Here is a 14558-nt window from a genome sequence, read left to right on the forward strand (position 1 = left end):
TTTAAACCATTATTGTATAATTAAGACAGATTCCTTTGAATGCATTTAGCATGTTTACGTACAAGCATTATTTATGGTGCAAAAATGTTAAATATTTGCAATTTACAGTTTTCAGCTTACTACAAATGAAATAATTTTGAGTTTTTAGCTGTGACTCATTAACTCAAATGCCTGTGTTTAATCAAACTTCATAAGTCAGGAGATTTGTATACATGTGCATTCTAGAGTAGCGTGTCTGTGTAGGAAACGCACCAACATTAAAAGGTGTTAAAATTGATCCAAGATAATTCCTCAAAGGGTTTTCTTTGGTTTTGTTTCGTTTTCTTTTTCAAAAAAGGTTAAAAATCGACCACAAAGATACACAATACCCATGATATGTTTATTTATCATTATGTTCTGTCTGTCCAGAGACTGAGCAAACATTATGTTTGTATTCATTCATAAAGAATTTTAAAAAAAAATTAAAAGTAATTTGTACTTTAATATATTGGTTTTGCAAAGTTATATCTATTTAATGACATTTTTATGAGCCTGTAAATTGACTGTGATTTATTTCAATGACGAAAAAGACGAAGAATTCATAATTTTAATTCATTTCTTTTCGATGTAATCATTTTTGTTCCATTAATTCTGATGAGCAATGATGATTAACTGCATTATATCTACTTTTTTTTTGTAAATGCAACTATCATGTATTGACTTATCTTCAGATTTTTTCTGTTAATGGTTGCTAGAAAACAGTTCCCATATCTCTATGACAGATTTCTGGAACTTATTATGTTGAATAGTTATTAAAAATGTTTGACGGCAAATGATTAATTAAAAAAATTACTATGCTGTCTCTTAACTAAGAATCTAATTATTTCAATACACATCTCTAATTTCAGATCAACGGAATCACAAAAGTTTGTCCAAACTCAACACTGCTGATTGTCTCTTGCACCAAAAGTACGAAACATTCTTTTTTGACAAAAAAAAAAAAAAAAAAAAAAACCCTTAGTATTTATTACAATAGTTAATAAATTTTCAAGTCAAAAGTAGTTTTTATAATATCTCAAACTCCTCATGAAGTCTTAGACATCTTTTAGTAATAATGTTTTGTTTTAAAAATATTTATATTGATAAAAATACAAAACAACCGTCCAAAACGTTTAATTTTTTCTGAGATTTTTCAGAACTTAAGATAAAATTTCTTACATTGCAATACGTTGTTGTTTTTTTCACAGAGTAATTTACCAAAGATGTTGATGTATTGTATGCGATGTAAACGAAAGACGGAATGTACGGTTAATCCGACAATCCCTAAGAGTAATAACCCGAAAAGAAAAGAGACCAGGATATCAGGGAGATGCACAGTGTGTGGGACAAACACCTCTAAAATAGTGGGCTGATATTACCTGTAAAACATCTATTAAATTTGAGGTGATTCTAAGCATGGTGTGAATTTGATGTATAAGAAATGTTTAAAGCTTTCTTTCTGCTTACTTTTGCCTATTATTGTTCACAAAGTATCAAGATTAGATATTGTAGAACATGTATCTATTAAACTTTGTGTTGCGTTACAGTTCATCTGAAAATGTGCATGTAAATTTATGTACCCTAACTATTATTACATGTTCATGTATAACCTAATCGTATCAATGTATCTCATATGGATATTTTTTTTTAATTTGAAGAAACGTTTTAAATAATGTAATAAACAATGTCATATTCTAGCTCATCTAAGCCAAAAGCTCAAGTGAGCTTTTCTGATTGCAAATTGTCCATTTTTGTCGTTGTCATCGTATTAAACCTTTCACATTATTGAATTTTTCTTCAGAACCACTGGACCAATTTTAAATTTGAACAAAACTTGGTATCAGGGGGGTTCACGTGTGTTCAGATAAAGAGCGACACCTTCTTGGAAAGGGAGATTATAAAACCACAAAAGGGCAAAAATAGGGCTGGTGTCTTTAAAAATCTTCTCAAATGCACTAAGCCATATAAGGTTTCTGGTGTTTTTAAAAATTATCTCAAAATACACTAAGTCAGATAAATTGAAACCTAGGTGTAAGTTTTCTGACATTGTATATACTCATTATTATTCAGATCATGACCTCAAGGTCGGATTGGGGCCACAATAGGGGATCATTTGTTTTTTTTTTTTTTTTGTTTTTTTTGTTTTTTGTTTTTGTTTTTGTTTTTTTTTTTGTTTTGTTTTTTTTTTTTTTTTACATGGGAATATACCTAAAATCTACCTAAGTCGAGATCAATATTTTACTGTTTGTCAATCATACTAGAAACAATAAAGCTATTGATTTGATTGACAGGCCAGCTACCCGTGCAGCCTGATTTTTTATTTAGATCAGATGTTTCTTTAACAATTATCTGACCATGCGTCAAGCTCTTTAATGTGCCGCTTGATTTGACGCTTGGGTACCGCAAAACTCAACTCGCCTTAATTGGGAACAATTGATCTCCCCCCTCGTCTATATGACCATTTTGGGCATCATTTTGGCCAGAGAAATAAATAAGTTCTTCATGGTAAATGGAATCTTTTTTTTTCATATTAAGGGATCAAAGTTTTACCTCGGAACAGATGAGAAAGAATATTTAACAATCTTCTTCTCAGGAACATTAAGGTGATGATAAGTGATGTTAATATGCGATCATCCTCAGTGGTGCAGATTCAACTTGATTCATCTCATGGTCCCTCGGGGTAGGGTGAGGCCACAACTTTTACAAGTGAATATGTAGGGAGAACATTTTTTTTAAAATTGTCCTCTCAAGGAAAACAAAGTCATGATTAAGAATTTCAATATGTAGATATCCACATGTAGTGCGGATTCAATTTTTTTCATGCAAGGTAGGGTTCCTGTTTTATTATTATTTATTTTTTTTTTTTCAAAAGTAAATTGTAGGAGGAAACTTAATCAAATTGATATGTAAATATTCCAAAATTGTATAGTTAAAGTTGTTTTCAAATTCTAGATCTTGGGATTATGGTTAGGCTAAATTCAGGTACCAATTCTACATGATGCATGTGTAGAGGAATAAAATCTTTCTTTTTTTTTTTTTTAAATATCCAGAACAGCAAGGCATACTGATATTAGAACCAGTATGATATTTGTGATTTCAGATTGTTTAAACTTCAAAGAAAGAAATACAAATACAAATGTATTTATATAACAATTAACATAGTTCAATCTTACTTTTAACAATGCTGTATTGCTGATTTTGAAAAATACAACTGGTATTTTGTTTCGTTAAAAATTGGAAAATAAAAAAAATCTAATTTTGATTAAAAGATTTTTCAAGAAGAAGCTGTGGTGGTCTTCCAAAAGGATATATTTTCATTGCTTGTAATTAGAAATTAAGCATCTGCTTTATTTCCTTTGTTTGTAAAGATAAAATCAAAGTATACATCTGCATTTTTCTTTCCTTTTCCCAAAATATGATCATTTACTACATTGTCTGTGTCATGATCGAATGCTTTTAACTCTGTACATGTATGTTTATAATCAGGAAAACTTGCCCCTACTCTCTATTTGAACTGATCAAACCATTTTAAGTATCTATTAAAATTTAACCGTTTAAGGAAAATGAGTAAACTTTTAAAAATATTTTTATACCGCCGCTCCGAAGGAGAGTGGTTATACTGTTTTACCCTTGTGTGTCTGTCTGTCTGTATATCTGTCCGTAACAAATTTTCGTCACAGTTTTCTCAGCAACTACTCATCACAGATGATTAAAATTAGCACACTCTTTGTTTAGGTATGCCATATTGTGGGATTCATATTTGATTAAATTCGATGTCAACTTTCTGCTTATCCGTACGTCTGTCCGTACCAAATTTCTGTCACAGTTTTCTCAGCAACTACCCAGCGCAGATGCTTGAAATTTTAGCACATTCTTTGTTTAGGCATGCCATATGGTGGGATTTATTTTTTTAATCTGATGTTAACTTCCTGTTTATCCGTGCATCTGTCCGTACCAAATTTGTCTGTCCCTAACAAATTTTCGTCGCAGTTTTCTCAGCAACTACTCATCACAGATAATTCAAATTTTAGTATACTCTTTGATTAGGCATGCCATATGGTGGGCTTCATTTTTGATGAACTCTGATGTCAACTTCCAGTTTATCTGTACGTCTATCCGTACCAAATTTCCGTCACAGCTTTCTCAACAACTGCTCAGTGCAGATGCTTGAAATTTTAGCACAATCTTTGTTTAGGCATGCCAAATGGTGGGATTCATTTTTGTATGAATTCGATGTCAACATGAGAGTGTATATTCAGAGCGGGGGTATTACTAGTGAGCATTCGCTCACAGACTTCTTGTTTTCAATGAGTAAACTTACAGTAGTTCTCATTCAAGCCTACATTCTTGAAAGAAATGTTTCAATGGTAATTAAAATATATGTCTTTTGTTTTGATACCAGACTCTCTTATGTATACCAACAATTTGAATTTTAAAATTTTATAAAGGCTCTTCAACCCATTTGAAACAAAATAGAAATTAAGGTTAAAATTAATTTGCTGTATGTTAGACAAATGTGGGTTGTAATTAATTAAGGAATAATTTAGGAATCTCTGCTCTAAATTTCAAATTTTTTTAAAAACTTCATAACATTGATTTTCATGAAGAACTGTACAGTATTATATTCAAATGGAAAATGCATGTATTATTAAGTGGTGCTTATTTTTTTCAGAAAGGTTTTTTTATGTCGGACCATGATATGAAGATTTTTTTACTCAGAGAATAGGATGAGCAATAGTTTATTATCACAACATAAAATTAGAAATATGAGGTATATATGAAAATGATAATTATAACTTCATATCGTCATATACCGTCATACCTATTAAATTCATTCTAAAAAACGCCCTAGCTGTTCCCAGATAAGAACATATCACAATGTTCTCTGTGCTTGTAAGAAAAGAATACATCTACCAATAAGAGTTATCTTTCTTAAAAATAATTTTCTATGAAAAAAAATGTGATACTAATAAAGATTTTACATAAGGTACATGATACTTTAATGCATTTTTAAAATTGTTCATTTAAAAATAGAACTGCGTCAAATTGTAAGGGTTAAAAATGGTTGTAAATGTTTTATGTCAAATTATATAAAAGAAATATAATTAAAAAAAAGGCAAAAGGAAATAGAGGTCAGTTTCCGTCCTATGCGTTGGGCTTGAATTACTAGACTATTTGTCTCTTGCGGTATGCGCTGACTTTTACAGTCGACGGCTTACTTTTGCACCAGAACAATATACGGAAGCGCCTTTGTGGTATAAAAATTAACAGTTGGTTAACAGACAATAATTGGCAATATCAAAGCACATGTTACGTTTTCAAGGAAAGGAATGACAACCATCCTATTCTCAACCCCTCCCAATCCACCTTGACCAACTCTTGCCAAGTTTATGTTATTTTTTATTTGATTCCTTCAGAAAAAGAGATTAAAAGGCGATAATGCCACTCACAAATAAGGTATTTAAGTTATGTTATTCTGCCTTCCATCATCTCTTGTGTTGATTGTACATTGCATGGTGAATCATATTAGCACCCCTAGCAACATATAATACCTATAACCACTATTAATGTTTTCTTATCGTACATATACCTCCGTACATAACGCAGGTTTAAAGTGAAAGTAAGCCGATCGCTTCTCGCCAAAGTCCATTCAGAGGTCTCCACTACTTGCCTCTGATAAGACAAACTATGGGTTATATATATATATATTAGGATATTTTACTTGGAAAGTTATCTCTTTTATCAGAGGGTATGTCCCTTTTAATTCCTTAGAACATTTAAACGAGCGTTAACCTTACAAAATACTTGTCATTTTATATAATTTACTTGTATACAATTTGTAGAACAAATTAAATTGACAAAATTATAAAATCATTGTAACTTTTCAGAGACTCCGTGCAGTTGGTTTTAATAATTTAATTCGATGCAAACTTATTCTATTAAAGCATAGTCAATAGGACTGGACCCGATTATAACAAATTGGAATGTCCTCTTCGAGATAAAAAAAAAAATTGAACATATAAACACAAGTGTTGTTCAAATTAGTAAAGAACAATGCTAAGAAAATAGCGATGTCTGAAGAAAGAGTGCGGGAAAAAGAGGAAAAGGAGTTGTCGAAAGTAGCTACACTGTAGGAATGATTAATCGTGATGCCTCATTCATCTTTAAAATTTAATTAAGTAGATAAAAGTAAAATTTGTATTGCTAACAAAAAACATTCAATTTAAAACACATTCACCAGAAGAGCTTAAAATATTTATAAATTATAAGCATATATTGTCTTCTTAAGCCTTTGTAAAGATATATAAAATAAAGATATTAGCAATTGATGGATCATTTTTATTTTATGAACCAAAAATGACCTCAAAATTCAATTCACATTGCAAATAATAGGTAGAAGCATTTTTTTACGGATACAAACATTCCAAATAGTTTAAATAAGTTATTTAAATTCATCGATTTAAAAATAAAAGAAAGAAAGCAAAAATTTATTTATTTCATTTTCATTAGAGATTTTATATCCTGATAAAGCCAACAGACTGGTCAAGTGCGGTGACCTGTTATCAGCGGAGTATTTAGATGGGGTTATCCCAGGTAATTTACACGCTATATCATGTGTGTAAAGATAAAAATAAGGTACAAAAAGTCATGCAATGTTTAGCACAAAGTGCATCATGAGATTAACCTCATAGGATATTCACTGTTTAAGTTTGCTCACATTTAAGCATCTTGGGATTGTCGCAAGCCAGTAGATTTTATATATGCTCCCGTTCTCATATTGTGCTACTATGTAATAAACTCATGACTAGTACCAGTGGTCAGTATTGGTATTAAACTCTACATAGAAGGGTGGTCTGTAGAGATTTTATTGATGATCAAAAATAACCTGTTCTCAATATTATGATTAACGTAATATATATAATATAATAATGACATTATGTCCGCTAGGAATCGAAACATAATTATAGCCATGCCAGATTCATCGAAGTTATTCGTTAAAAATCACAAAGACCCCCCCCCCCCCCGTAAAAAGAATTGTGATAGCTCAGGTAGTTACGCAAAACAGACAACAGCTGTCATGTATATAGATGTACATATACATGTACAACAAGTAAAAACAAATTTTTGAATGAACAAAATTCTAGATTGAGAAAAAGAAAGGGTAATAGTTTGAACATTGACCGCATGCGCGGATCTTGAAGGGGGGGGGGGGGATCCAGTCTCCTTCCCCCCCATTGGAATTTGCAGAGTTAATATATGTATATACTGAAGCAAATCTAAATGACCTTAACCCCCATGTAGAAAATGCGGACCCCTGTTAAATTGGTAGGAAAAGTTAGAAGCTTAAGAAATGAAGTGACCTTTGAACCCCCCCCCCCCGTTTAGAAAATGCGGACCCCTATTAAATTGGTAGGAAGAGTTATAGTACACATATGAAGCTTAAGAAATGAAGTGACCTTTGACCCCCCTTTAGAAAATGCGGACCCCTGTTAAATTGGTAGGATAAATGAAGCTTAAAAAAATGAAGTGACCCCCCCCCCCCCCCACACACACACACACGAAATAGTTTTTCTTCTTCAGGTTTGGGAAAGGGGACTTTTTTGCTTGTGAAGAAATTTCTGGGTTTGATATATTTTTGACTGGGGTGCCCCCCCCCCTCCCCCCTAGAAAAAATATCTCGATGCACATAAATTCCAACAGCAATGCTTTTTATATGAATAATTAATAGCCTTTCTCCCAATAATGAAAGAAAGCGCACTTCGATTTCGGTCCTCTCCTGTGCAGTCACACATTATTACTTCAGCCAAAAGTGTGATATATTCACTACAAAAATCTATAAAATACGAAAGCCTATTAGGATCAAACTACGGTAAAAAAAAATTTTAAAGGCGTATTAACGCCTTTTCAAAAGGAGTTATAACGCGAAAAAAGGCGTAATAACGCCTTTTGAAAAGGCGTTATAACGCGGAAAAAGGCGTAATAACGCAAATGAAGGCGTAATAACGCCTTTCCAAAAGGCGTTATAACGCGAAAAAAGGCGTTATTACGCCTTTCCAAAAGGCGTTATTACACCTTTTAAAAAGGCGATATTACGCCTTTCCAAAAGGCGTTATTACGCCTTTTTTACAATACATAACTTACTTCGCCCACCCTGGGGGCTGATTATAATTAGATTTCCAGGAAAAAAGATTTTTAAGGGAGCCGACTGGGGTTTCATTGTGTGAAAACTACTATAGAGAAACTCTTTAATTTTATAGCATATGTACCTTACATTGACTTTAGTATACATGCCAAGTTTAGTGAAAATCTACCGCCTGGTTATTTTCGAGGGACCATCTCAAAATACAGGCACATTTACTATAGGATTATATAGGAAAATACCATTTTTTCGCACTTCGGAGCAAATTATACAAATGCTACTATAGACTTTTTGCTCAAATTATATTATTTGATGGGTAATACTATATTGTACATTTTGTGCAAGAAACACAAAATTCTACCGTCTAGTTTTCAGAGGGGGCATCTCAAAATGTCAAAATTCATGATATTTTCCTGTTTTTATGGAGTACAACAAAACATGACAGATACCACAGATTTACATAAAAAATTACAAAAATGATTGTTAGATTCTCAATTTCCTATGTTTAAAATTTCAAGAGCATGTATTTTATACTTTTTATTTTATGGCATAATTAATGACCCCGCTGAAAGAACTTCGGTTATTCATAACGTCAAAAACACACTATTACGACGTCTATCTACCATTCATTTGAAAAATCGTTTAAAAAATCAGTTATTTAAAAACATAATTAAATTTTTTAAGCTGAGATTTCCGAAATTTGTTAATTTTTATAAATTTTGTAAAAACAGTTGCTTTAAAAGAGTAAATACGCTTTATTTTACTATGCTGCGCGAAGTATTGCGCAATGAAAACCCCAGTCGACCCCCTTAAATGTGTAAAATATTTGCAGTGTTAAACCAACTTAGTCCTTCTCTGATGCCAGAAGCCTCTACCAAGGTGCATGGATTTCAGAAATTTGGTTGAAGGCTAATTGCTCATTATACCTATGCAAATACTTTGCCTGTTTTTTTACCAAGAGGGGAGAAAAATATTTCAAATTTGACATGAATTTTTAATACCTGGCTAACAAAGCCCAAAGCTAGTTCTGCTTATACCCTGAATTTTCAAAAGTAGAGTGTTGACTTCTCTTAATATGCATGCAAAATGTAAACAACTGTCTGCGAGATGTGCAGGAATATAGAAAATACTATTATTTATAATATAATTTATAATATTAAAACTATAATCTAAATATTGCATAAATAAAGATGGCTTTGGTTCAATCTTTCATATATTTACTATTTTAAAATAACGCCTTTCCATTTTTGGATATAACTTCTTTTCAAACAGGCCGGTAGTACGAATGTGAGGGGGGGGGGGGGCTCCCCACCCCACATTTTGGGAGAATAGTCTTGCTATAGTTTAAATATAAAAAATCATTCATTGATTGCATGGTCCCTTAACATGTTGTTGCAGTATGGTTAAACTCGGGCAAGTCATTGCATTTAAAAAAAAGTTTTATCGAAAAATTAGAAAGTTCCCCCTCAAGTTTAGGCAGTTTATTTTTATTGGGGGGGGGGGGGGTGTTTCTTGTTTTTTTTTTTTTTTTTTTTTTTTTTTTTTTTGTTTTGTTTTTTTTTTTTTTTTGTTTTTTTTTTTTTTTTTGTTTGTTTTTTTTTGTTTTGCTTTGTTTTTTTTGTTTTGTTTTGTTTTGTTTTGTTTTTTTTTTTTGTTTGTTTGCTTGTCAATTTTATGGGACCCCCCCCCCCCCACTTTAAAAGCACGGGCCTGTCAAAGACATAATAATGGCCCTTCAAAAGGCATAATAACGCCTTTTTGAAAGGCGTATTAATGCCTATTAGAAAGGCTTAATAACGCCTTTTTAAAAGGCGTAATAACGCTTTTTGGAAAGGCGTAATAACGCCTTTCGGAAAGGCGTAATAACGCCTTTTGGAAAGGCGTAATAACGCCTTCTGGAAAGGCGTAATAACGCCTTTTTTTGCGTTATAACGCCTTTGAGAAGGCGTTATTACGCCTTTATTTGCGTTATTACGCCTTTTTCCGCGTTATAACGCCTTTTGAAAAGGCGTAATTACGCCTTTTTTCGCGTTATAACGCCTTTTGAAAAGGCGTTATAACGCCTTTGAAATTTTTTTTTACCGTAGTTTGATCCTAATAGGCTTTCGTAACAAAATATTCATTGATGGAGGGAAAAAACTGCGTAGTACGAAGACATAAAGCCTAGAGTAAAAACACTTGACACGTGATCTGCAAATAAAAGAAGCAGATAAAAAGGTTAAAATACGCAGTTTATAAGTCATTTGGATTTAGATTAAGTTAGCCTCTCTTAGTTCTCTTGAACGTGTGTCAAACAGCCACAAAAGGTATGTTTTAAAGAAAATTGTTATGATATTTGTTTGTCCTATAGCTAAAACAATTGTTTGTCTTCAGATATATTTTTCTTTACCTCAAAAACTAGGCATAAACAAAATGTAAAAAAAAAAAAAATAATTAATGAATTATGCACTTGTATTGATATTGGGAATAAATTTCAGATTTATTGAAATGTATTGATGTATAATTCATATAGTACAAAGAATTCAAGAGTTAAGTTATTATCGATTAAATCCAAATGCTTAAAATTTGAAACAATATTTCAATGTTACAAACAAGAATCAAATTTTTAAGGCTCAGTCACACTTCGCGGGATAAAGCTAATTATAGACGTACAACGGATGAAACTTTAATATGTTTGTAGGACGTTGAAGTCGTACCTCGCCGCTGTTTGAGGCTCTCAGAATCAACATCTGAAGCGTATAAAATGGACAAAATCCGTGCGATTATCAGACGTACTCATTTTAAAGTCTTCAACGTTTGGTTGCAACGCATGAAAAATTGTTGAAATAATTTTCGAACTTTAGGCTGATAGTTATGCGACCGGTATCTAGGTCTCTTTAGGACTGTTTATCCGTTCTACGACTGATCGTTGTCCGGCTATGTCTTAAATCGAAAGGACTTAAACGAAAGCAGACCACAAAAGTACAGGAAAAGGAGTTCTGTACAAAAACGCTTAGAACGTACACCTACCGCATATCAAGCGGACACCTAGGTCTGGTAAGTTGTGAACAAGCAGAATAGAACAAATTCACTGGACCTCCCCGGACATTGAACATGAGAAACGGACGAGAAACGCTTGCGATCGGATACAACGAAATAAAAATTTTGCCATCCGCTTGACTTTTATAATCGTTATCTGGTATGGTGTGACTATGACTTTTAATTAATTTTGTAAGTTGTTAAAAGCCTAAGTAAAGCAAGTCGATTAATTCCCGCTCGGTGTGAGAATTAACGATGCAACAAACGTGTAGGTAGATGATGTAAGATACATCGATATCATTGAAAGAGTAAGCTCTCATGCTTAAGTAGACACTGTTAACCCTTCAGTGTTCTTGTTTAAGCCTCTATATGGCCAAACCAGAATCATTTCCTGGTTTTTTTTTTAAACAAATAATTAATTTCTTATTCCAAATTATTAAATTTCTTAAAAATATAAATACTGGTATTTCAAATTACTAATTTTATTATTGAGTCGTGTTTATAAATTTAAATTGTTAGACACATCAAATAAGTTTTTTTTTTCTGCAATTTGTTTTGAATATTGGACTGTAAATGCTTGTCTTCTGCGTTCATTTTCCATGCTCCAAGTTTTAAGGTCAATGACATTTTAAAATTCACAGATTGGATAATGGTTTCCGGATAGTCTAAGTAGCGTTTGAAATACTGTATATAACTCACCAAGACCATTCCTCGGGAACCTCTGTTATTCTAATGGTCATATTTTCATGGGTGTTAATTTCGCACTGTAATTTGTTATAACAAATATATTTTTTTTATTTCGTTCATACGTACAATAGGCATTTTGTATTTCAAATTAATAATACGGGGTTTTTTTTTTTCAAATTTTTAATTTGTAAATTGGAATCAGCATTTAGCTGTTTTTTTTTTTATTTATTTATTTATTTATTTTTTATTTTATTTTATTTTTTTTATTTATTTATTTTTTTTTTGGGGGGGGGGGGGGCAATAATTCTCCACAATTTTGAAGTATGGTATATAGAATTTAATTTCTAATTAACAATTAATCTGATCAAATCTTTAAAAATACCTCAATTTGAAGTAGCTTTTGAGGTGATGTCGTACTTGCTATGCTATGTCCTTTACATTATAAATTTGAATAATTGATAATACGAAAAGAGAGACGTTTTAAAACTTCAGCTAATGAATTAAACCGCACAACAAACTAGCAAAACAATTATCTGCCTCCGAATGACACCTCACAAGAAAGGTTGTAACTTGAGATAAAACTAGCGTGACCTTTCAACTTTGATACTATAAAATGTGAATTATTTTTATAACTGCGCAGTAACAGGGCACTGACATACGTTGTTTTATTAGGACCTCGAGTGAAAAGCTTGAGTCAGAGCGTAATCTTACAAGTTTTATACTACGTGCATAAGGTATCGTTATATGTTATAACATCGTAATTTAACAGGCCACGAAATAAATCCAAGGCGCTCACCGACGTCCAAATATTTTGAATACTATGTGTAAATTGCAGATACTAATTTTAAAAGTGCGTAGACAACGACCTGAATATCCCTGCTCTTTCTGATTTAACGAAAGCAAGATTAATTCCTTGTTTTAGGTACTTGTCTGGGATATATTAAAATAACAATAAAAATGAATAATTTTCACTAAAGATTATGAATTGAATTATTTTTTTATGAACTTATTAATGAGTAACTATTAATGAATAACCAATATTACTGCCGTGACATAAATTTAGTTTTCTTGATATTTTCGTTATTCTTACAGTAGCTGATCTGCATCTTAAATTATTTTATATTGAAATTGACACATAAACATGGCAATTTACTAAGCGTCTATGAGAACAGTTAAATTGGAGACACTTCACAACGTTCTGCTGTATATTTTCAGTTCTCTGTAACTTGAGGTGATATTCAACACGAACCTTGTTGGTCCAGGAAAGAGTGTCCCATCTGAATCTAAGGTATAGATTTTTTTTAATTTTAAGTTCAAAAATAAGAAATATCACAAGTTTAACATCTCCATAATGATAAAAGAAATCAGAGTTTTAAAAAATCATACCCATTTTATCAATATTTTCCTGAGTCACTTATATATTATAACAATTTAATTAAAGTTGTGAACAATTTATTGGTTTAATTTTAAAAAAAACAAACAAATATGATTATTTTCGGTTTTTACAATTTAGATTTTTTGAACAACTACAAAAACACAGCAAAATGAAGATGTTTTGTGTGAAATGTAACAAAGAAACCGAATGTGATGTGGATCCCACGATTCCGGAAACCGATAACCCGAAAAGACAGAACACAGTAAGAGTTACGGGAACTTGTAAGGAATGCGGCTCCAAGACCTCTAAAATCGTCGGTTAATAGAGAGATTCTTTATCAGTTTATATATTTTTTATTCTGCATTGTATCAGTGCAACTTTTTTTTTATATGTATTAAATACTTTGAAGTAATCTAAATAGTTTTTGTTATTTAATTGCTTAGCATACCATGAATAAAACTGAATCAGTTAAAAATAATATTAAGACTGAAGTCTTTCATAGCTCTGTGTATTTATTTTAGTATCTCTATACATATAATTATTTTATGGCGATGTTTATCAGTGTTCTAGATTAATTACCATACGTAAATAAATACGTGTATATTTGTCTCGAGAATCAATTCAGTGGAGAGCCTGTACAAATTCTTGCAAAATTTGATTATGTAACAATCAAAAGCTTTATCAGAAAAGACAACAAAAATAATTCAGAAAAATTATAAAAGGGGTCTACATAAAGATAATGAACAATACTAATTGGGAAAAACACACTTTTATCCCGTATATAGTGATATATCATAACAAAAATTGCATTAAAATAAGAATGTAACATATTTTGATGTATTTGCACTATTCGGCTGAGAGAGATAACAGACACGAAGCTCTGAAGATAAAAAAAAAAAAATAAACATAGATGCTGGCCACTAGGGTTTGACCTTTTCACCTGGACGGTTCCAAGAAAATGATACATTATAGATTGGAATGCGCTTTGTTACTTGTTTATCTAAAGATGTATTTGGTAAGGAGAAAAGAGCAACCAATAGTATTGAGGTGACCAGAGGTCAGTTGTAAGTATAAATTAGCTACAACAAAGAATATTTAAAAATTATGCAAAAGATAGAAAATGATTTTTAAAGTGCATTAGGAAACTAAAGAGTGTTGGAGGACAGAATAATGGTAACTGAAATACAAACTAAAATTTAAAGTAATTATGGCAAATTTCGATGGAGGTACAAATATGGAGATGTAAAACTACAAGGGTACACCTGGTATAAAATGAGCGGACGGCCAGACGCATTCAGTGAGAAACTGGATTGTGTCTGT

At 31.7% G+C, this 14558-nt stretch overlaps 1 long non-coding RNA gene across 1 annotated transcript; it reads left to right on the forward strand.

Moving 5' to 3' along the window:
- The first annotated feature begins 10301 nt into the window (after positions 1-10301).
- Positions 10302-13650, forward strand: LOC133194677 (uncharacterized). The gene is made up of 3 exons (XR_009722160.1): positions 10302-10464; positions 13079-13151; positions 13377-13650. It is a non-coding gene; the product is annotated as an uncharacterized LOC133194677 (long non-coding RNA).
- The last annotated feature ends 908 nt before the right edge of the window (positions 13651-14558 follow it).

This window comes from Saccostrea echinata, unplaced genomic scaffold, assembly GCF_033153115.1.
Source record: "Saccostrea echinata isolate AGI-Se365-2 ecotype Australia unplaced genomic scaffold, CSIRO_AGI_Sech_v1 ptg000029l, whole genome shotgun sequence".
Taxonomy (NCBI): Eukaryota; Metazoa; Mollusca; class Bivalvia; order Ostreida; family Ostreidae; genus Saccostrea; species Saccostrea echinata.